Below are 24,516 nucleotides of genomic sequence, written 5' to 3' on the forward strand. Positions count from 1 at the left end.
CTGACCTGGGGGACATGGGGCAGACATGAGGGGCTAATGGGGGCTTATGGCTGACATGAGGGGCTAATGGGGGCTTATGGCTGACATGAGGGGCTAATGGGGGACTTATGGCTGACATGAGGGGCTAAAGGGGGGCTTATGGCTGATATGAGGGGCTAATGGGGGGCTTATGGCTGACATGATAGGCTAATGGGGGCTTATGGCTGACATGAGGGGCTAATGGGGGCTTATGGCTGACATGAGAGGCTAATGGGGGCTTATGGATGACATGAGGGGCTAATGGGGGCTTATGGCTGACATGAGGGGCTAATGGGGGCTTATGGCTGACATGAGGGGCTAATGGGGGGCTTATGGCTGACATGAGGGGCTAATGGGGGCTTATGGTTGAGATGAGGGGCTAATGGGGGCTTATGGTTGAGATGAGGGGCTAATGGGGGGCTTATGGCTGACATGAGGGGCTAATGGGGGCTTATGGCTGACATGAGGGGCTAATGGGGGCTTATGGCTGACATGAGGGGCTAATGGGGGCTTATGGTTGAGATGAGGGGCTAATGGGGGGCTTATGGCTGACATGAGGGGCTAATGGGGGCTTATGGCTGACATGAGGGGCTAATGGGGGCTTATGGCTGACATGAGGGGCTAATGGGGGCTTATGGTTGAGATGAGGGGCTAATGGGGGCTTATGGCTGACATGAGGGGCTAATGGGGGGCTTATGGCTGACATGAGGGGCTAATGGGGGGCTTATGGCTGACATGAGGGGCTAATGGGGGGCTTATGGCTGACATGAGGGGCTAATGGGGGGCTTATGGCTGACATTGGGGGGCTAATGGGGGGCTTATGGCTGACATTGGGGGGTTTATGGCTGACATTGGGGAGGTTTATGGCTGACATTGGGGGGGTTTATGGCTGACATTGGGGGCTGATAGATGGCTAAAGGTTTGGGGGTCTGATCTGAGGTCTGGTTAACATTGGGGGTCTGATTGCTGGTCTGACCTGAGGTGTAATGAAAAATATTTTTTTCTTATTGTTCTCTAAAACTAGGTGCATCTTATAGGGCGAAAAATACGGCACAGTGCAGCAGAGACCAGTGCAGCAGAGACCATAGTCAGTTTATATAGTGTTATATGTTTTAATATGCACCTTGTGTTTTGTTATGCGCGTGAATCAGGCAGCCCCGCCCAGTAGTATTTCTCAATGGTGCCGATCATCATCGTTTTGTTTAACGAATGGTACTCATCAGGGATGCCCCCTTTTGCCTCTGATTTTCATATTAGCCATTGAACCTTTGGCACAAGCAATAAGCTTACACTCAGAAATCTCAGGTATCCATATAGGTGGTGGACATCACTGCATATCTTTATATGCAGATGATGTGCTTCTGACCCTGACCTCCCCGCAGACGGCTCTGCCGACCACCCTCTCCTTAATAAAAGATTATGGTCGCCTGTCTTATTACAAAGTAAACGAGACTAAATCTCAGATCCTCCCTCTTAACATTCCAGCCCACATACTACAATCATTAAAACAAGACTTTCCCTTTGACTGGAGGCAAGACCCCATACATTACCTAGGATTAGCCATTTTATCATCAATACCAAAATAATACCATCTTAATTATACTCCATTGCTAGACACATTTAAACAAGACACCGCTTCCTATGGAAAATACTAAATATCTTGGGTGGGTCGAATAGCAACATTTCAAATGTTAATACTACCGAAACTCCTATTCCTTTTTAGGATGGTCCCTATCAGGGTACCTAACCAATTTTTCTGAAAAGCGCAGGGCCTGCTCAACAATTTTGTGTGGGCAGGGAAAAAACCTAGAAACAAAATCCAAATCCAGCGGGGGTCTGGGACTACCGAACATATTTAATTATTTTTTGGCAACTCAGACCCAAGCCCTTAAAAAATGGTGGACGCAGGAATCCACAGTCCCATGGGTACAAATCGAAACAGATATAGCCTTTAACAAACACCTCGAATCTCTTCTCATAAACACTATTAGTGCTTCCCCATTCAATACTCCTCCTTTCCCAGCTTTACTAAGTGCTGCATTATACCATTGGAGCATTTTCCATCGGAACAGCAAGCCCCAATCTATCTCTCTGATTAATTCATCCCCTCTCCAACTCCCAGGAATTAACTTGACCCAATGGAGATCTTTGGGAATCCAGAATATCAATCTGTTATATAAAGATGGGAGTATTAAATCATTCACAGATCTCCAAAAGGAGTTTGGGATTCAGAAAGCAGACTGTCATGCCCTGCTCAGGCTATGTGCGGAGGTCTGACAGGTTAGCAGCATGTGTGTTGCCTTTTGTTTTTGTTTTGGAGTTGAGCTATATCCGCCTCCCTTCAGGTGCACTGGGTGGGGTCGTTGGTTAGAGTTTAAATTACGCCCACTCCCAGTGTCCTGTACGGGTTATAGCTTCTATCGGGCTCAGAGTAAGGAAGGATTTGCTGTTCCTGCTCAGTAAAAGATAAGTTGGTTTTGTTTTTCTTGTGGTTGTCTGTCTAGGCTGTTAGAGAGACGCTGGCCCCCTCCAGGTCTGAGGGAGCAGGCTGCCTCTTTCCCCCATTCACCATCTTAGGGATTTTAGGGAATATTCAGCCTAGGCACGGGGACACGTTCATTCCCACCTTCAGGGTCTAGGGAGAGCTGGTAGGGATTGTCAAGAGGTGACCTTTATCCCCAGCTTCTTGCCTAGACACTTGTTTGTTTATATTCTGTGTATCTTGTATCCTGTCCGTCGTGACTCAGACTTTTTTAAATATCTGCAAGTTAGACACCTGTTACAATCCAGTTCCCCATATCAGGTGATTGCCAATAAAGAAATTTTAGAGCTTTGGTCCATTCCAACACAACCTCTCGGCAAATCAGGCATTAAGCCATTGTATATGGCGCTTGGTTCTAAAGCAACCTTTTCAAAAATCGTCCCCCTTAGAGAATGGGACAAAGAATTACGAATGACTATCCCTAAAGCAGATTGGGTAGACATATTTAAATTTCTTATCGCCACCTTCCGTAGTAAATCTCTATCTGAGGCAGCAAACAAAACCTGTCTAAGGTGGTACTACCCAGGAGCCACACATCTTTGCTGGAGAGGTTGTGGAGGCAGAGGCACTCTCCTACACGTGCTATGGTCGTGCCCACAGGTGTCTTCACTATGGTTAGAAGTCACCATAGATGCATCCCCTTGTAGGTCTCTCTTTTTCATGGATATATACGCGGCTATACCATCCCACAGGCGTATTCCAATAGCACACCTATATCTAGCAATGAAAGTGGAAATCACTAGATGTTGGAAATCAACTACAATCCCCACATCAGAGGAAGTTATAGCGAGAGTTCACACTAACAGCCAATTCGACAAAATGATGGCCTATAAAGATCATTCAATAGACAAATTCATACACCAATGGGAAACATGGCTGACAATAATGTCCCCTAGAATTTTTGAGAAGATGGAGAACCGCACTCTATTCGGCAAGTTCTGGTGCCAATCAAGGGCTGTGGACAGCCAGTATACATATAGTAAAGTTGAGGCACACATATTTTTAGTGTTGCAATTTCAAAAGGGTTTATTCATTCAATTCATACAGTAGTTTCATCCATTTGCCCAATGTTTGTATTAATGAGTATGAACAGTATTCTTAGACCGGACGTTTCGGTCACATTAGACCTTCATCTGCGGTCACATTTTATCTATAATAAAGTAATTAACATGAGCTGGATTAGAACCACTGAGACAATCAGGGTAAATACATATATACAGACCTATGACAGTGAATAAGTCCAAAATGGTGCTAAATGTCAAGTATACATTGAAATGAGAAGTCCACAAAGTCCATAATGTGGAATTCTATAGGTGCTCAGTCCACATTTCATATCAATCATATAGTACACGTCTACATGAATCCTAAATAATCAGGATACTATGCTCGATACTGGTTCATTAATTATGAAACATATGTCTATATATTATATATAGTACCCCCGGAATTCCTACATAGTAAATGCTAAATCTATATACAATGAAATGTCGGTTATATATTAGACTATCACATAGTTGATGAATAGGGATAGCTGAGTTAATATGTAAAACCTGCGTGTATAGAGTACTGGGAAAATGCAGAGCATATAAAGACTGCTAAACACGTATACAGTTGTGTTCAAAATTATTCAACCCCCAATGCTGTAAAAGGTTTTAGGGAATTTAGTGTACATTTGTAATTGTGTTCAGAATGAAATCTTACAAGGACTTTTTAAAGAACCAAATGCAACTAAAATGACATCAATTGTTTTTGTAATACAGTATTAAATGTTTTTTTGTGATTTCTTCATTGACACAATTATTCAACCCCTTAAAGACTACCACTCTTAAGAACAGAGGTTCATTCAAGTGTTTTCGATCAGGTATTGAAAACACCTGTGGATGTCAAGGAGCAGCAATCAAGCATAATAAGCACCAATTAGGCAGATTTAAAAGGACTGTGATACTCAGCTCCTTCTAGACATTTACTGGTGTGTTTACAAACACGGTGAAGTCAAGAGAATGGTCCAGAAAGACAAGAGAAGAGGTGATTTCTCTTCACAGGAAGGGCAATGGCTATAAGAAGATTGCAAAGATGTTAAACATACCAAGAGACACCATAGGAAGCATCATTCGCAAATTCAAGGCAAAGGGCACTGTTGAAACGCTACCTGGTCGTGGCAGAAAGAAGATGCTGACTTCGACTGCTGTGCGCTACCTGAAGCGCAAAGTGGAGAAAAGTCCCCGTGTGACTGCTGAGGAACTGAAAAAAGATTTGTCAGATGTGGGTACTGAAGTTTCAGCTCAGACAATAAGGCGCACACTGCGTAATGAAGGCCTCCATGCCAGAACTCCCAGGCGCACCCCCTTGCTGTCTCCAAAGAATAAGAAGAGTCGACTGCAGTATGCCAAAAGTCATGTGGACAAACCACAAAAGTTTTGGGATAGTGTTCTGTGGACTGATGAAACAAAATTAGAACTGTTTGGGCCCATGGATCAACTCTATGTTTGGAGGAGGAAGAACAAGGCCTATGAAGAAAAGAATACCTTGCCTACTGTGAAGCATGGTGGGGGGTCAATCATGCTTTGGGGCTGTTTTTCTTCTACAGGTACAGGGAAGCTTCAGCGTGTGCAAGGTACCATGAATTCTCTTCAGTACCAGGAGATATTGGATGAAAATGTGATGCAGTCCGTCACAAACCTGAGGCTTGGGAGACGTTGGACCTTTCAACAGGACAATGATCCCAAGCATACCTCCAAGTCCACTAGAGCATGGTTGCAGTTTAAAGGCTGGAACATTTTGAAGTGGCCATGGCAGTCACCAGACTTAAATCCGATTGAGAACCTCTGGTGGGACTTAAAGAAAGCAGTTGCAGCGCGCAAGCCTAAGAATGTGACTGAACTGGAGGCTTTTGCCCATGAAGAATGGGCGAAGATACCCGTAGATCGCTGCAAGACACTTGTGTCAAGCTATGCTTCACGTTTAAAAGCTGTTATAACTGGAAAAGGATGTTGTACTAAGTACTAAGATTGAATGTCACTTGGGGGTTGAATAAAACTGATAATGATGTGAGCACAGAAAAGACATTTGTGGTTATTTCATTATAAATGTTATATAATTCACAACTGGGTTATTACAGGTTATATGACAACATCACATTATCACCCCATGAAGTATGCTCTATGATCACTGGATACGACTAGACCTGTAGGGAATAACAGACCTGTAAGGGATAAGCGGTTTAGGCGATACCTGTTCTGGCGGGAATGGAGGCTTATAGGGCGCTGGATGCGTGGAGTCTGGATCGCGCCTGCCGATGTTAAAAATGTATGGGCTCATTGTAGTTCCGGTCCTATTAATTCCCCTCAATAGTTGATATAAATTTCCCTTCCTAAGATCATACTTTGCGCCGTCCCCATAGTGCAGAATGGTGGAACGCAGCGCTCACGTGACGTCATCATGGAACGCACACGCTCGTACCAGGGGTCACGTGACTTCCGGTCACAAGACCGGAACTACAATGAGCCCATACATCGCGTCTGCCCAAACATTGGCAGACGCGATCCAGACGCCCCGCATCCAGCGCCCTATAAGCCTCCATTCCCACCAGAACAGGTATCGCCTAAACCGCTTATCCCTTACAGGCCTTTTATTCCCTACAGGTCTAGTCGTATCCAGCGCTCGGCCATCGCCAGGGATCATAGAGCATACTTCATGGGGTGATAATGTGATGTTGTGATATAACCTGTAATAACCCAGTTGTGAATTATATGTATTTCACTAAATGTAAACAATACCTACCATATATCATAACATATACGTGTTTAGCAGTCTTTATATGCTCTGCATTTTCCCAGTACTCTATACACGCAGGTTTTACATATTAACTCAGCTATCCCTATTCATCAACTATGTGATAGTCTAATATATAACCGACATTTCATTGTATATAGATTTAGCATTTACAAACCGGATTCCAAAAAAGTTGGGACACTAAACAAATTGTGAATAAAAACTGAATGCAATAATGTGGAGATGGCAATTGTCAATATTTTATTTGTAATAGAACGTAGATGACAGATCAAACATTTAATCTGAGTAAATGTATCATTTTAAAGGAAAAATACGTTGATTCCAATTTTCACGGTGTCAACAAATCCCAAAAAAGTTGGGACAAGTAGCAATAAGAGGCTGGAAAAAGTCAATTTGAGCATAACGAAGAGCTGGAAGACCAATTAACACTAATTAGGTCAATTGGCAACATGATTGGGTATAAAAAGAGCTTCTCAGAGTGGCAGTGTCTCTCAGAAGCCAAGATGGGTAGAGGATCGCCAATTCCCACAATGTTGCACAGAAAGATAGTGGAGTAATATCAGAAAGGTGTTACCCAGCGAAAAAATGCAAAGACTTTGCATCTATCATCATCAACTGTGCATAACATCATCCGAAGATTCTGAGAATCTGGAACAATCTCTGTGCGTAAGGGTCAAGGCCGTAAAACCATACTGGATGCCCGTGATCTCCGGGCCCTTAAACGACACTGCACCACAAACAGGAATGCTACTGTAAAGGAAATCACAGAATGGGCTCAGGAATACTTCAAGAAACCATTGTCAGTGAACACAATCCACCGTGCCATCCGCCGTTGCCAGCTGAAACTCTACAGTGCAAAGAAGAAGCCATTTCTAAGCAAGATCCACAAGCTCAGGCGTTTTCACTGGGCCAGGGATCATTTAAAATGGAGTGTGGCAAAATGGAAGACTGTTCTGTGGTCAGACGAGTCACGATTCGAAGTTCTTTTTGGAAATCTGGGACGCCATGTCATCCGGACCAAAGAGGACAAGGACAACCCAAGTTGTTATCAACGCTCAGTTCAGAAGCCTGCATCTCTGATGGTATGGGGTTGCATGAGTGCGTGTGGCATGGGCAGCTTGCATGTCTGGAAAGGCACCATCAATGCAGAAAAATATATTCAGGTTCTAGAACAACATATGCTCCCATCCAGACGTCATCTCTTTCAGGGAAGACCCTGCATTTTTCAACAAGATAATGCCAGACCACATTCTGCATCAATCACAACATCATGGCTGCGTAGGAGAAGATCGGGTATGGAAATGGCCAGTCTGCAGTCCAGATCTTTCACCTATAGAGAACATTTGGCGCATCATAAAGAGGAAGGTGCAACAAAGAAGGCCCAAGACGATTGAACAGTTAGAGGCCTGTATTAGACAAGAATGGGAGAGCATTCCTATTTCTAAACTTGAGAAACTGGTCTCCTCGGTCCCCAGACGTCTGTTGAGTGTTGTAAGAAGAAGGGGAGATGCCACACAGTGGTGAAAATGGCCTTGTCCTAACTTTTTGGGGATTTGTTGACACCCTGAAATTCTGATTCAACATATTTTTCCCTTAAAATGGTACATTTTCTCAGTTTAAACTTTTGTTCCGTGATTTATGTTCTATTCTGAATAAAATATTAGAAGTTGGCACCTCCACATCATTGCATTCAGTTTTTATTCACAATTTGTATAGTGTCCCAACTTTTTTGGAATCCGGTTTGTACTATGTAGGAATTCGGGGGGTACTATATATAATATATAGACATATGTTTCATAATTAATGAACCAGTATCGAGCATATTATCCTGATTATTTAGGATTCATGTAGACGTGTACTATATGATTGATATGAAATATGGACTGAGCACCTATAGAATTCACCATTATGGACTTTGTGGACTTCTCATTTCAATGTATACTTGACATTTAGCACCATTTTGGACTTATTCACTGTCATAGGTCTGTATATATGTTTTTACCCTGATTGTCTCAGTGGTTCTAATCCAGCTCATGTTAATTACTTTATTATAGATAAAATGTGACCGCAGATGAAGGTCTAATGTGACCGAAACGTCCGGTCTAAGAATACTGTTCATACTCATTAATACAAACGTTGGGCAAATGGATGAAACTACTGTATGAATTGAATGAATAAACCCTGTGCCTCAACCCTGTGCCTCAACTTTACTATAATAATGTCCCCTGGTCCGAATATATTACAGAACACATCGATCTAGACGCCTCCAAGACTTTTATTCTGGTTCTGTTTTGTTTAGGTATACTTGCATTGCATTAATTCAAAGGTAACATGTCATCTGACAGTTCTTTCTAAGTGTTTGTTATGCTTTTAAAATTTCAATAAAAACGATTGAAACGAAAAAAAGAATAATTTGTGGACATCTTTAATAATATACAGTTGGACATTTGTCCATACAAAAAAAGCTGAATTATTTCTGCAGCACTGTAGAAGCGGACTATTACTGGAGTATAAAACGTACTACCCTCAAGTGATCGTTAACCAAGAGACATCATTAGCTCCGTGCAATCTATACAAGGGACCTTTTCAAATTTGATTGTTCTCATCAAAGCCAAGAGAAAAACTATCCCCATTATTTTATTTTTAGTGGCACTTGTCTGGACAATATGCAGTGCACCGGTGAAAGCACCTGAATACGTTTCCAGGAAAGGCGAGTCCAATAGAGACAAATAATAAGTGTAATTTACTCAGGAAGGGATGATTTTAGCTCCTGTAATATAAGGAGAAGGTTTTATTTTCTGCATTCCTGGCAAAGGCTTGTCACTCATGATAAGTGGCTAATGAAAGATTATATTTCTGAGCTGAATTGCCATCCATGCTGTTACCTATAAATGCAATCACAAAAGGGGGACAAAGAAATGAGGACTAAATTCAATACAACTGAATTGAAGGGCAGCGTTGGCCCTTGTGCACCAAAACAATTTGCACCAAAAGAATAATCATTTGCAATTTAATGAAATTACAGGCAGTTTAACAGTTATGGCATTTAGTACTGGTTGTACTTATAAAGTTCTGAGCACAATCATTTCAATCTATTTGTGTTAAAGCGAAGCAAAAAAAAAAAATTCTCAGAAGATGCTTTTGAGGGACTTAATACCTTCTGCATCCTACTAGATGGTTGTAGATTATCTAGATTATCAAGCTCAAACATTTCTGGTGTCTCAGCTTTCTCAAAAAGGTTTCTGAGAACTGTCCAAGAATGGCCCCAAACTGAAGAAGGCGAGGACCCCTAAAAGGGTACTTCTAAGGATGGCTTTTCAATGGAGCACTTAACAAATGAGACTTAGAGATAAGTACTGTAGGATAAATCTGAATTGTCAGTATTATCGTTAAATGTTAAAACATATGTCCAGCTAATGGTCCCCATTTAATTTTTTTTATATCATAATCAATGCATTACAATACTCTAGAAGTATTTGTGTGCTTCATAAATAATAATAGCATGGTAGCTTTCTTCCACATAGTTTCCATTTGTTAGAGAGGTTGTCCCCTCCTGGCCTTTCATGGCCAAAATAGGAATAACTACAGTAAGCACTAGATTGGGGTGGCCTGAGCTACCAATGCTCCTCTGATTCCGTAACTCCAACAGCAGTGAATGAGAGCCACACAAACAGTATAGCTGTTACGCTGACAGCCCGTGTCTGCCGTTGTCCCTCTTTCCCAGGCGGGGGCGGTCATTGCACAACTATCCCTGTGTGCATTGGGACTAGTGCTCAGTGAACTTCTCTTCAGCACTGCAGAAGTTAATCTGTCTCCTTTCTCCATGTTCAGCTGCTGACTAGATTGCTGATCAGCCCTTGCCTGAGCTTTGGGTTTTCTAGCATTTAGTAACCAGTGAAGGTGTGAACTCTTGTCTGACTATTCGTGTACCATACCTAGCCTGACTACCGATTCTGCTCCTTGCCGTCTACCCTGATCTTGGAATTGCTATCTGGAATATAGACGTACATAGCCTGCCCTGACCTTGGACTTTATTCAGACTATGCCTTTTTGACTGATCCCTTGGTGCTTTGCACTGGTGTCTCTGACCCCCATAGGTCAGCTGCCATCTACACCAGGTCTACTCCAGGAAGTAGCAGACTGGTTGGTTCAAAACAGCAAAGTCCAGATCCCTGTTAAAGGTATCTGTATTGGTCCCAGTCCATATGTGTCCACATTGCTGATAAAAACGATATTTAAATATACACTGACCAAAAATATAAACGCAACACTTTCGGTTTTGCTCCCCTTTTGTATGAGCTGAACTCAAAGATCTGAAACATTTTCTACATACACAAAAGACCCATTACTCTCAAATATTGTTCACAAATCTGTCATATACTGTGTTAGTGAGCACTTCTCCTGTGCCGAGATAATCCATCCCACCTCACAGGTGTGGCATATCAAGGTGCTGATTAGACAGCATGAATATTGCACAGGTGTGCCTTAGACTGCCCACAATAAAAGGCCACTCTGGAATGTACACAGTTTTGCCTAACTGGGGAAGGGGGGGGGTCATAAAACCAGTCAGTATCTGTTGGTGCCACCATTTGCCTCACGCAGTGCAACACATCTCCGTCGCATAGAGTTGATCAGGTTGTTGATTGTAGCCTGTGGGATGTTGGTCCACTCCTCTTCAATAACTGTGCAAAGTTGCAGAATATTGGCAGGAATTGGAACACACTGTCGTATAAGCCGATCCAGAGCATCCCAAACATGCTCAATGGGTGACATGTCCGATGAGTATGCTGGCCATGCAAGAACTGGGATGTTTTCAGCTTCCAGGAATTGTGTACAGATCCTTGCAATATGGGGGAGTGCATTATCATGCTGCAACATGAGGTGATGGTCGTGGATGAATGGCACAACAATGGGCCTCAGGATCTCGTCACGGTATCTCTGTGCATTCAAAATGCCATCAATAAAATGCACCTGTGTTCATTGTCCATAACATACGCCTGACCATACCATAACCCCACCTCCACCATGGGCCACTCGATCCACAACGTTGACGTCAGCAAACCGCTCACCCACACAACGCCACACACGCTGTCTGCCATCTGCCCTGAACAGTGAAAACCGGGACTCATCCGTGAACAGAACGCCTTTCCAACGTGCCAGACGCCATCGAATGTGAGCATTTGCCCACTCAAGTCGGTTGCGACGATGAACTGCAGTCAGGTCAAGACCCCGATGAGGACGACGAGCATGCAGATGAGCTTCCCTGAGATGGTTTCTGACAGTTTGTGCAGAAATTCTTTGTTATGCAAACCGATTGTTGCTGCAGCTGTGGAGGTCCTTAGCTGATGTGGTTACACATGGTCTGCGGTCGTGAGGCCGGTTGGATGTACTGCCAAATTATCTAAAATGCCTTTGGAGATGGCTTATGGTAGAGAAATGAACATTCATTGCACGGGCAACAGCTCTGGTAGACATTCCTGCAGTCAGCATGCCAATTGCACGCTCCCTCAAACGTTGCGACATCTGTTGTATTGTGCTCTGTGATCAAACTGCACATTTCAGAGTGGCCTTTTATTGTGGGAAGTCTAAGGCACACCTGTGCAATATTCATGCTGCCTAATCAGCACCTTGATATGCGACACCTGTGAGGTGGGATTGATTATCTCGGCAAAGGAGAAGTGCTCACTAACACAGATTTAAGCCTCATTCACACGTCAGTGTTTTGGTCAGTGATTTCCATCAATGATCGTGAGCGAAAACCAGGATTGGAGCCTCCACAGACATAAGGTATAAGGGAAAGATCTGCACCTGTTCTGTGTTTCGAGCCGCACCTGGTTTGGGCTCACAATCATTGATGGAAATCACTGACCAAAACTCTGACGTGTGAATGAGGCATTAGACAGATTTGTCAACAATATTTGAGAGTAATGGGTCTTTTGTGTATGTAGAAAATGTTTCAGTTCTTTGAGTTCAACTGATGCAAAATGGGAGCAAAACCGAAAGTGTTGCGTTTATATTTTTGGTCAGTGCATGTAAATAAGCCTCTAGGAACAATGAGGGGATTTTCATTACTCCTAGAGGCTCAGCTCTCTCTACTTTGAGTGACAGGGCCAGGCAACGAATACCTCATCACTCCTGCCCTATCAATCAAATAGGAGAGGGAGCGGCAGTTGCAGAGAAAGCATAGCCTCTAGGTGCAACAAAAAATCCCAGATTGCTCCTAGTGGCTAATTTGCATATATTTAAACATCATTTTCTCAGACAGATATGAACATGGAACCAACACAGATGCCTTCAGCTGCCAAGCGCCCATGTAACAGGTCAGCCAGTGTCATCGGTACAAATCTGCTGACCGATGCCCTTTAAAGGTGAATTAACACAAAAATGTAAAAAATAATGACACCTCCATATACCATATCATCCTGCGGTGTGGATATAGGTTGTAAAACTTATCCTCTAATCAGCTGCATATAACCAGTGCATTTGTACACGTTGTAATAGTAAGAGTATAAAGAAAGGTGAAAATCTGGTAGATTTCCTTTTTTGTGGGGATTACAAAACATATGAGACAAGAATTTAATCTGCATCATAGATTTTGGGATTTGGAGTCCTAGCTATTTCCAGGTTGTATTACCACCAGTTTATACTTTCGTCAGCAGTGCCATCTAGTGAGCTTAAGTAAAAGGAACAGTGAAGCACAGCTATTTCTTCAAATGTTTCCTCAGTTCCTAAAAATTGCACTCTGTATTTCATGCATTTAAATGAATGCCTGATAACCAAACCCATATCTCTCTGCCTGTAGAAGTACATTTTCAAGACTTTTCTCATAATTATTTTTTTTTGGGTCTTGGTAATCAGGGGTACACCTAGCCTTTCTGCTGCATGAGACGAAAACTGAAAGGGCGCCCCCCCACTCCCCAATGCCAATTTCTTAACCTACCCCTTCCCGTCAGCCCATGGCCCTTCGGCTGCCCCCCTCTTACCCCTACCTGGTGCTGCCTGAGGCGATCGCCTCACCTGGCCTCATTGGTGGTGCACCCCTGCTGGTAATGACTGTGTGTAAAGAGGACTGTGAGTAGTGGTTCGGACAAGTATACTGAGAGACACACTGTGGTCTGAGTAAAGAGGCTGCCTTGTTATTAGTGGCAAACACCTTTGAAGCCTGTTGTGAGAACATTGGGAATGCGGAGAGTGTCTGTTCATTTGCTAGAGACAACCTCCAGGTAACGTGGAGTAAAGAGAGTGTCCTGCTGACTTTCAGTAACGACCAAGCCCTGTGCCTTATAATTCTGTGTGTGTAACCACCAAGCTTTGTGCCACAAATTTGTGTGCAACCAATAAGTTTGTGCCTCTTCGAGAGATCATACTCAGCTTGAGTAAACCACTGTTCAAGAAAAAAACCATGCCTAGTTTGTGAGTCACTGTGCCATCCTCAAGTAGGGTACCATGTAAAAGGCAAAGGTTACACCCACAGGTTTCTATATAAAAAGTAGAAAGGTCCAGCTTCCGATAAAACAATATCCTTCATTTGATGCGGTAAAATCCATACAACACAAGACAGGTGCAAAATCGATTTTGCACCTGTCTTGTGTTGTATGGATTTTACCGCATCAAATAAAGGATATTGTTTTATCGGAAGCTGGACCTTTCTACTTTTTAAACAGTTCATGTTGGCTTTGTCCTGGCCATATCCGTGCCTCCGACTCGATACGCAGATGAGCGCTGCAATTTGATTCTTTTTCTACCCACAGGTTTCTAACTCTCTTTCCTAACCTGCTTAAAGGGGTTGTCTCAATTCATAAAATGTCATTTATCATCTAGACAAAGTTAATACGAGGCACTTACTAATGTATTGTGATTGTCCATATTGCCTCTTTTGATGGCTTGATTCATGCGACCACCGCTGCAGCGCAGATACAAGGTGGCCAGGACGGGAGCTGCTATGCATGTCTGCCTAGGCACGATCTCGCGGACCCGGGCCCCAGAGAGGATGACGCTTTTTCCTATAGTGTGCAAGCACGATCACCATTGCTAAAGGCCGTAACCCCTGGAAACAAGCAGCGTATAATGAGCCAGGAAGAAGGAGGCAATATGGACAATCACAATACATACGTAAATGGCAGCGCTACATGGCAGCAGTAAATGGCAACAATACATGAGGGGCGCATGGTGGCTCAGTGGTTAGCACTTGCAGTGGGTTCGAATTCGACCAAGGACAACATCTGCAGTTTGTATGTTCTCCCCGTTTTTACATGGGTATCCTCCAGGTACTCCGGTTTCCTCCCACACTCCATAGACATACTGATAGGGAACTTAGATTGTGATCCCCATTGGGGACAGTGTGATGCTAATGTCTGTAAGGCGCTGCAGAATATAGTGCGTAAAATAAATACATAAAATAAATGCCTTGTGTTAAATTTGTCTACAGGATAAATGCCATTTGCTGAGGTGAGACAAGCTCTTTAACTATGCAATGCATAAACACTAATGGAAAGTGCAGTATCCCAGTACTGGTGGTGTCTGCCAATGGTTTGTGATGGTATGTTATGTTATACAGTGTAATGTAATGTACACCCAGTATGGCTTGGTATGATTAGCAGGCACAGGGTTAGTTATCCTGTTCCACCAATCTCAGAAGGGACATGAGTGGGTTGGTCCTAATTCCTGATGAGAGACAGAGTAGTGTGTGACGAGGGAGAGGTCTCTCTAAAAGTTACCGCTTCTGCTACAGCAAGAAAGAGAGAATGAAAGAAGAACTTAGAATCTGCAAGGCCAAGCATAGGGGTCAGCAAGATAACCTGTGACCACAGCTAACCAGACTTTGCTGCTTGTGAGGGATTGCAGTTAAGACACCCTTCACACTTTACCACATCACAGCCAGGTGTGCCTGTAAAACCTGTATCCCACAGTGGACACTACAGCCATAATTGCCAGATTACAGGCAGAGATTCTAGTGAGAGAGACTTTAATAAGATAGCATATCAATAGTACTATCATTTACCACTTTGCCAGCCTCCATACCTCGTTATCTGGGAAAGAATTTCACTGTGTAAAATTGGAACTGTGTTTTGCTATAATTGGATGTACTGCTACTTCTATTTGCATTACAGTAAAGAGAGATTTTTATTCTACTATCTATGGCCTTGTTATTGACTCTTGCACTATATGCTGGCCATTGCATTTTGCATTCAACGTGCTCTGCCTTGCTCCCATCCATACACCTAACATCACTGCACCCCAGCTACCATCAGACAGGAGCCCCAGAATGAGGTTGTGCCCCTAGGGAAGAAAGAGTGCCCCCTCTTTGTACTGCACTGACCCTAGGGAGCAACAGTAAGAGGACATCCACTGTTATACACTGTGTTATAACGTGAGCCACTACCACTGCCATCTTTTGTTCCTGATCCTCAAGGGCTTGCTGCACAACATCCATTGCTCAAGTCAAGAAGCAGGATTAGCAATTGTGCTGCTCAAAGGTGTAAGACACCCTAGGCTCCAATGCAAAATTAGCAACAGGACCCTCAACGATCATGTGCTGTAGGGTCTTCTGAAGGGGTAGAGGGGCATTTGGCACCAAGGCTTGGATAAGAACGCTAGTTCTGCACTCTTATTTGTTAGTAGATGCAAGTGTTTGACAGTGATGTCTATCTAGTAGGTCATCTTCTCGTAAGAACACATTAGGAATAAGGCTTTCACATTATAGTCAGTGAAAATTTCAGCCACCATGCATTGCTCTCGTTCATACCTTCATAAAGATTTGGAAATGTTCCCATCTATTAATAGCACTAGATTAGATGATGATAATAAAAAATCACTTACACTTCTGGCAAGAATCTCTAAACTGCCATAAAACGTTCCAGTAATCCATCCAGCGCGATACTGAAGTCAGTCACTACCTAATGATAGTGTAAGAATGATTGTCTCCAGTTATCCTGACTTTAGCTAAAATGACTATTTTGTAAAAGATAAAGGAACTGGTACAGTGGATGATCCATAACCATATATCTCCAGACTCCTTCCACAAAACTCAGAATTGCTCCTTGAAATGTTATCAAATTCTTCACTCATTAGACATCTGTCATTGTCATCTGTCATATTTGTGTTACACTTCTGAAACCTAAATCACTAAGTGTTTTTTTTCAAGGACTAAAATATTGCTGGTCTTTTTATCAATATCAGATCATTGATCATTCCGATTTCCAGCACCCTGACAATGAGCTGAATGCAGGAGCGTAACATGTAGCTGCTGTGGTCCAGTGCAAAATCATTAAAGGGGTTAACCAAGAGTAAGACAGACCTCCCAGAGTGGGCAATCCACTGTATATATCATACTTACCTGGTCCCCACCGCTGGTTTGGGTGCCTGACGCTCCTGGGCCAGCTCTTCCTCTCCCTGCTTTCCTGAAGTCAACCTCTGTCAATGGGGGACACGTTGCCGTTGCAGCCAACATCAGGCTGCAGTGGTGACCTGCTTCCCTTGCGTCACAACAACTGGTCACATGAAGCAAGAGGGGCAGCTCCGCTGTGGCATGTGATTCGCTGCAGCGTTCACGTGTCCCTTCGTCGACGCAGCAGAGAGAGAAATATCTGGCCCAGGAGCGTCAGACACCTGAACCAGCAGTGGGGACCAGGAGTATGATCTCCACTGCAGCTCGTCCACTCTGAGAAGTCTGTCTTACTCTTGGATAACCCCTTTAACAGGGTCCCCATCTATCTTACTTTATTTATTGTACTGGCCCCCTTAAAGGGGAGAAACCTTATGTGCTCCCTCAGGCTCTTGGGTCCATGGGAAACTGCACTTCTGTAACCACTAGTTATGCTTCTGCTAACTGAAGGAGCTTTTTGCACCAGCTAGTGCAGTGCCCGCTTTAGAGTTTACCGGGTACAGCTCCGTACATTTTTAGATGCTGTGTTTAGTGTTGCAGCTCTATCCTGTTCACTACAAAACCAGGCACAGACAAATACAACTGTACAGAGCTTAGCCTGGCAAACAATGAAGGCACAGACGTATGTGAGAGACCTCCTGCACCACTAGTCCCAAGTTCAGAGAACTGTCCAGAAAGCAACCTTACTACCAGAGTACACAAGAGGGAAGAAGATTAGAAGGTCCAGGATCAACCAGGCCATGCATTGGCCTTAGGCCTCATGCACACGACCGTTGTGTGCATCCGTGGCCGTTGTGCCGTTTTCAGATTTTTTTTCGCGGACCCATTGACTTTCAATGGGTCCGTGGAAAAATCGGAAAATGCACCGTTTTGCAGCCGCATCCGTGATCCGTGTTTCCTGTCCGTCAAAAAAATATGACCTGTCCTATTTTTTTGACGGACAACGGTTCACGGACCCATTCAAGTCAATGGATCCGTGAAAGAACACGGATGCACACAAGATTGGCATCCGCGTCCGTGATCCGTGGCCGTAGGTTACTTTTTATACAGACGGATCCGAAGATCTGTCTGCATAAAAGCTTTTTCAGAGATGAGTTTTCACTTAGTGAAAACTCAAATCCGACAGTATATTCTAACACAGAGGCGTTCCCATAGTGATGGGGACGCTTCTAGTTAGAATATACTGAGAACTGTGTACATGACTGCCCCCTGCTGCCTGGCAGCACCCGATCTCTTACAGGGGGCTGTGATCCGCACAATTAACCCCTCAGGTGCTGCACCTGAAGGGGTTAATTGTGCATATCATAGCCCCCCTGATATTGTAATATCATTGGTGGCCAGTGTGTGGCCTCCCCACCCCCCCCCCTCCCCCCTCCGTCGGCCCCCCTCCCCCCCTCTATTGTAATTTCATTGGTGGCCAGTGTGCGGCCTCCCCTCTCCCCCCCCCCCCCCCGCCCGATCATTGGTGGCAGCGGAGATTCCGATCGGAGTCCCAGTTTAATCGCTCTGGGGCTCCGATCGGTAACCATGGCAACCAGGACGCTACTGCAGGCCTGGTTGCCATGGTTACTTAGCAATATTACAATATTAGAAGCATCATACTTACCTGCTGGCTGCTGCGATGTGTGTCCGGCCGGGAGCTCCTCCTACTGGTAAGTGACAGGTCTGTGCGGCGCATTGATCTGTCACTTACCAGTAGGAGAAGCGGCCGGACACACATCGCAGAAGCCAGCAGGTAAGTATGAAGTGATGCTTGTAATATTGCTAAGTAACCATGGCAACCAGGCCTGCAGTAGCGTCCTGGTTGCCATGGTTACCGATCGAAGCCCCAGAGCGATTAAAATGGGACTCCGATCGTAATCTCCGCTGCCACCAATGATCGGGCGGGGGGGGGGGAGAGGGGAGGCCGCCCACTGGCCACCAATGAAATTACAATAGAGGGGGGCCGACGGAGGGGGGAGGGGAGGCCGCACACTGGCTACCAATGATATTACAATAGAGGGGGGAGGGGAGGCCGCACACTGGCCACCAATGATATTCAAACTGGGAGGGAGGGGGGTCTGCCACCTGCTGCCTGGCAGCCCCTGATCTCTTACAGGGGGCTATGATATGCACAATTAACCCCTTCAGGTGCGGCACCTGAAGGGTTAATTGTGCTGATCACAGCCCCCTGTAAAAGATTGGGTGCTGCCAGGCAGCAGGGGGCAGTCATGTACACAGTTTGTAGTATATTCTAACTAGAAGCGTCCCCATCACTATGGGAACGCCTCTGTGTTAGAATATACTGTCGGATATGAGGTTCACGATGTAACTCATATCCGACAGTATATTCTAACATAGAGGCGTTCCCATGGTGATGGGGACGCTTCAAGTTAAAATATACCATCGGATTGGAGAAAACTCCGATCCTATGGTATATTAACTCCTGACTTTACATTGAAAGTCAATGGAGGACGGATCCGTTTGAAATTGCACCATATTGTGTCAACGTCAAACGGATCCGTCCCCATTGACTTGCATTGTAATTCAGGACGGATCCGTTTGGCTCCCGGACACCAAAACGACTGTTTTTTCATGTCCATGGATCCTCCAAAAATCAAGGAAGACCCACGGACGAAAAAAAAACGGTCACGGATCACGGACCTACGGACCCCGTTTTTGCGGACCGTAAAAAAAAATGGTCGTGTGCATGAGGCCTTAGACAGCAAGGTATTATGTTTGTTAGTTTCCATACTCTGCTACTGGGAGAATATTGAGCTGCTATTTGTACTACAATTCTTATCATCCTATCATCAAAGACAGACTTTATTTATTACAACTTAGGAGCCTGATTATTGTCTCCAATATCCACTGGCCCTGCCTTCATTCTAACCAATCCATCTACCATCAAGGACACCCCAACTATCAGCAGGCAGGAGCCCCAAAACCAGGATGTACCCTGAAGGAAGAAAGGGCACGCCCTCCATCCACTGCATGGCCCCAGGGAGTGCCAGAGTGGAGATTTCCGCCGTAATCTGTGAGTACTACCACCACCCTCAGAGCCATGACTACCACTCCCATCCTCCATGCACTCTTCCTGAGCCTCTGCAGGTTTAAATCAAGTAAGGGTACTTTCACACTAGCGTTTTTATTTTCCGGCACTGAGTTCCGTCAAAAGGGCTCAATGCCGGAAAAGAACTGATCAGTTTTATCCCCATGCATTCTGAATGGAGAGTAATCCGTTCAGGATGCATCAGGATGTCTTCCTTTCAGTAATTTTGACTGATCAGGCAAAAGAGAAAACCGTAGCATGCTACAGTTTTATCTCCGGTGAAAAAAATTGAAGACTTGCCTGAATGCTGGATCCGGCATTTTTTTCCATAGGAATGTATTAGTGCCGGATCTGGCATTCAGAATACCAGAATGCCGGATCCGTACTTCCGGTCTGCGCAGTGAAAAAAAGGTGAAAAAAATGATTGCCGGATCCGTTTTGCTGGATGAAACCGGAAAGACGGATCCGGCATTTCAATGCATTTTTTTGACTGATCAGGCATTTTTGAAGACTGATCAGGATCCTGATCAGTCTTACTAATGACATCAGTTGGCATATACGGTTTGCCGGATCCGGCAGCCAGTTCCGGCGATGAAACTGCCTGCCGGATCACTCTGCCGCAAGTGTGAAAGTACCCTAAGCTGCTGTGCTATCACAACTGTGTTTCTGCTGACAGATCACAAGTGGGTTTCAGTCAACAACTGTCAACTTCTGTGACATCACAAATGTGTTCCAGACAGGAAACATGGCGTGACATCATGAATGTGTATCTTTCAAGGCCCATGATGACATCGTAGCTCATTTGTGTGAGGTAAGCTCTTGTGATATCACAAGAGAGTTTAATTTAGTTAAGCATCTGTGACATCACATCTTTTTCTGCCAGGTAAGATACTGTATCATGACATCACATCTAGTTTAGTCATAACCAGTGGCATACATAGAGAAGTAAGGGCCCCATAGCAAGGATCAAACCAAACCCCCCACCATATACACACACACAGGACAGAAGGGTTTGCACCTAAACCCCTTTTAATGACCCTTGGGCCATTTTTTCCACTGCCTCATTTGCTAAAAGTTGTTTCTATAGAGTCCTGACCAAGTTTTCACCCCCAGTAGAAGAGGAGATGATCCCAACTGGGCCCCATAGCAGTCGCATGGTCTGACGCTATGGTAGTCACGCCACTGGTCATAACTCATTTTAATCAGGTAAGCAGATGGTTAGACTTACCATATGAACCATCAAAGTGGAAGTGAAAAATCAAGGAGTCCCATATACTGCTCTTGGTCAGGAAACCCCTTTTGTCCGTGTCCATCCCTTGCCAGAGATATTTTAGCTGCCAGTCCATCCTCGCCAAGGCTAGAGCTCAACAGTAGTATTGCATCTCTTAGGAGAAAAACGTGCAGCCTTACAAACCAACTAGCAACCATAAGGAACCATCAATGTTACTGTCGGCAGTGTTACAGAGCCCTAACCTCACGGAAGGATTGCTCAGATGACATGAGGCATTTATGAGTTGGCCAGGGTTGAAATTCTGCCCCAGAAAGAGGAGACAATGTTTGAATCAAGATCAGAAAAGGTACCCATTTTAATTTATCTATGTGAACACTCTTGATACAAAGTCACCCCGGAGCTCTCTGCCTTATAATTTATTTGTAATCCAAACGGAAAAAGAGTCTATCTAAACCCAAGTAAAGATTTTAAATTTGTATTTTTAGAAAACTCACCAGGATTACAAAGATTCTGCCGAGAACCAAGAGATAAGCGGCATGTAAGCTACACATCCAGATGAAATGCTATAATGATTTCTGGATTGCATTTTATTTTTCATTCTACAAACAAGAAATGCCTGAAGCTTTATGGAGCTCACTTACCAACACAAGTATTTTCATATTGAATTCAGTGGCCTTGTCTGTTCTCTTTAACACATTTAACTTCAGGTAGAGAACATAGCAAAGCGAAGTCAGAATTTTTGTTTTATGGTATTTCCTCTGTATTCTGTTTACTAGATCCTTTAGAAAAGCTGTTAAAACTCTCATTAAAGGTAGTATCGGTGACAGAGAACATGCTCACTGTATAATACCAGTTAAAGGGGTTGTGCACCTTTATGGGGCTTTAGGCAAATCCTCCCTCTTTGGGAGACGTGCAAAGGAAAGCATAATTACCTGTTTTCTGGTGTAGACCCCCAGCTCCTTCTCATCTCGGCCTCGGCTTCACCGCTCAGCTTTCAGGATGTAAACTTCAGTTTTACTTTCTCCCCTTGCTTCAAATGACATGATGCAAGGGTAGAAGGTTAGCGCTGTGGCCAACGACTGGCTGCAGTGGTGTCAAAACAGAAATCTACATCCTGGGAGCTGAGCGGAGAAGCCAAGGCTGGGAAGAGAGGGAGCCAGCACTGAGAAGCAGGTAAGTATGCTTCCATTTGGAGGTCTACCAAAAAGGGGATCTGCCAACACAACCAATCAGATGTGTGTTTATAGGCTTTATTCTACTGGCACACATAATATATAATACATAATAAATTACATCAAAATAAAGGAGTGAAGCGAAGTATCCGAAGTGGAATTTGGTCTGAAGTTTAGGAAAACTTTGATTCTAAACAAATCCGAATTTCCTCTCGCTTCGTGGTAACGAATCCGTTTTCCTAAAATGGCGGCTGCAAGTGTTAGAAAGTGAGAATAAGTGTAGAGGAGACAAATCCAGTGTGCCGGACTGAACCGTCACTGGGGCTGCTGGAGAAGCCTGAGGGCCAGCCTCCTTCCTACGGACTATGGACCCAGAACTATGGAGACCCCCCTCAGACCTTTTGGGGTTACAAGGAATGATGAACCCTGATTTATGTGTTGAATTTATATGTCACATATTTCCTATTGCCAATTAAAGTTGCAGGGTGTGAATTCAGCAACACAAAAAGGGTTAACTCTGCACTGAGACTCCTACTGATTGTGTTAGTGATCGGATTAAGATAGCTGACTCTAGGAGCAGCCGACTCCTAGATGAGTAGATCACTCTATGATCTCTCCCTATTCATTCATTATGGAGGGGGGTGAAGATGTCTGTTTGCATGTTGTTCATGGTTTATTGATTTATGTTGTTAGACTTCTTGAACTGTATATATACTGAGTTGATCTTCAATAAAGGGAGTTCCTGTTTTGGCCTTCAACATAGAGCCTCGTCTCATGTGTGTGGGGATTGCTATACGCTGTATACTCTCCTGGCTATAACCCCTAGCTTTTGTAAGAGCTGTTCCTGTTACTGGTTCCTGTGGTGGTTACGGTGTCGAGTGGAGTGCTTGGAGTCCTTGGGAAGCACTAGGAGAATCCATCACAGAGGTACCCAGTCGGGGTGCCAGGAGATCCGTTACATCCAGGAATGTGAGATCACCCATAATGCCATGCAGCCAGCCAACCCGCAGGTCGCCATCCCCATGTGATGTCACAACTAGGCAGAACCCTATAAAACCCTGATTCCACGCGATCGCCTCCATTTTCCTGTGAACTGAACATAGGGAGAGTGGTGACAAGACATTCATGCACTAGGGACAGTGTTGCTGCAAACTCTTAACAAAGCGTGTAAGACAATATTGGAGAGGGAGAGTGCAGGGAGACTGCAGGGAAAGTGCAGGATGAGTGCAGGGAGAGCAAAGGAGACTGCTGAAATACAGACTGACAATTTATCGTCATATACTTAACTGTGCAGTGCACCAAGAGTCACAGCTAATCCATTTTGTTAGCTGTAGAGTTACTCTTTTTCAATACACCGAGTAAAAGAAAAATATGCTAAAATAATTAGTTGTAATGATTATAATGATAGTATGCATCCATATTTCACCAAATATAGCCCTATAATCTGCCATAGACCTAAACTGTACATCCATATGAATCCAGTTTTACATAGAAACACATTTTTGTTCACATGGCTTCACGTAATTGCTGTAGAACATACAGTACTGTACAAAAGTTTTTGGCAGGTGTGGAAAAAAGGCGGCATTTCAAAAATTGGAATATTAATTGTTTAAATTGAAATTTATTCTGCAGCAAGACAAACACCCCAAACATACAGTTTTCCGTTTTTACGATCTGTCAGAAGTACAGAAACATTTTTAAAAAGAGGAGCACTTCCATTAAAGAAGCAGTCATTAGTATGCAAGAGGCACAGGGACGGATGAGTGTAGTGCTGTTAGTGCTGGCTGTACTTATCCCTCCCTGGTCTTCTTCTGGGAGCTGTGCTGCACATGTCCTGACTGCGTACAGAGCGGCATCAGGTCATAGTGCAGTGCTGGCGGTAAGAAGACCAGGGTGAGGGGAGTGCAGGAGAGACCGCTGCAGAGTGGCAGCACTATCCAGAGCAGGAGAGGTAAGTTCATTTATTGTTTTATGTCTGATCTAAGGTCTGATGAAAAATATTTTTTTCTTATTTTCCTCCTTTATATCCTAGGTGTGTCTTATGGAGCAAAACATATGGTATTAGCTAGTATATTTTAGAAAACATTCTTACATTGCAGGTAAACATTGATTTTACTGTGATTGAATAGTGATGACATGACGCTAGCCCAACACGTGCTCGTATCTACTGTTTGACAATAAGAAACTAAGAAAATAAGCCAGTAATGCGCAGACTTTTAGTTTGATGATGTTTGCTGTACCCTATAGCTGGGGCCTGATGGGACACATATAATACTGCCAGATGTTACCTATCATCCATGTAGCGCGCATCATAATTAACATTCAGATTCCTAGATATGCAGTATT

The sequence above is a fragment of the Bufo bufo genome, chromosome 7 (genome assembly GCF_905171765.1).
Source record: "Bufo bufo chromosome 7, aBufBuf1.1, whole genome shotgun sequence".
Lineage (NCBI taxonomy): Eukaryota > Metazoa > Chordata > Amphibia > Anura > Bufonidae > Bufo > Bufo bufo.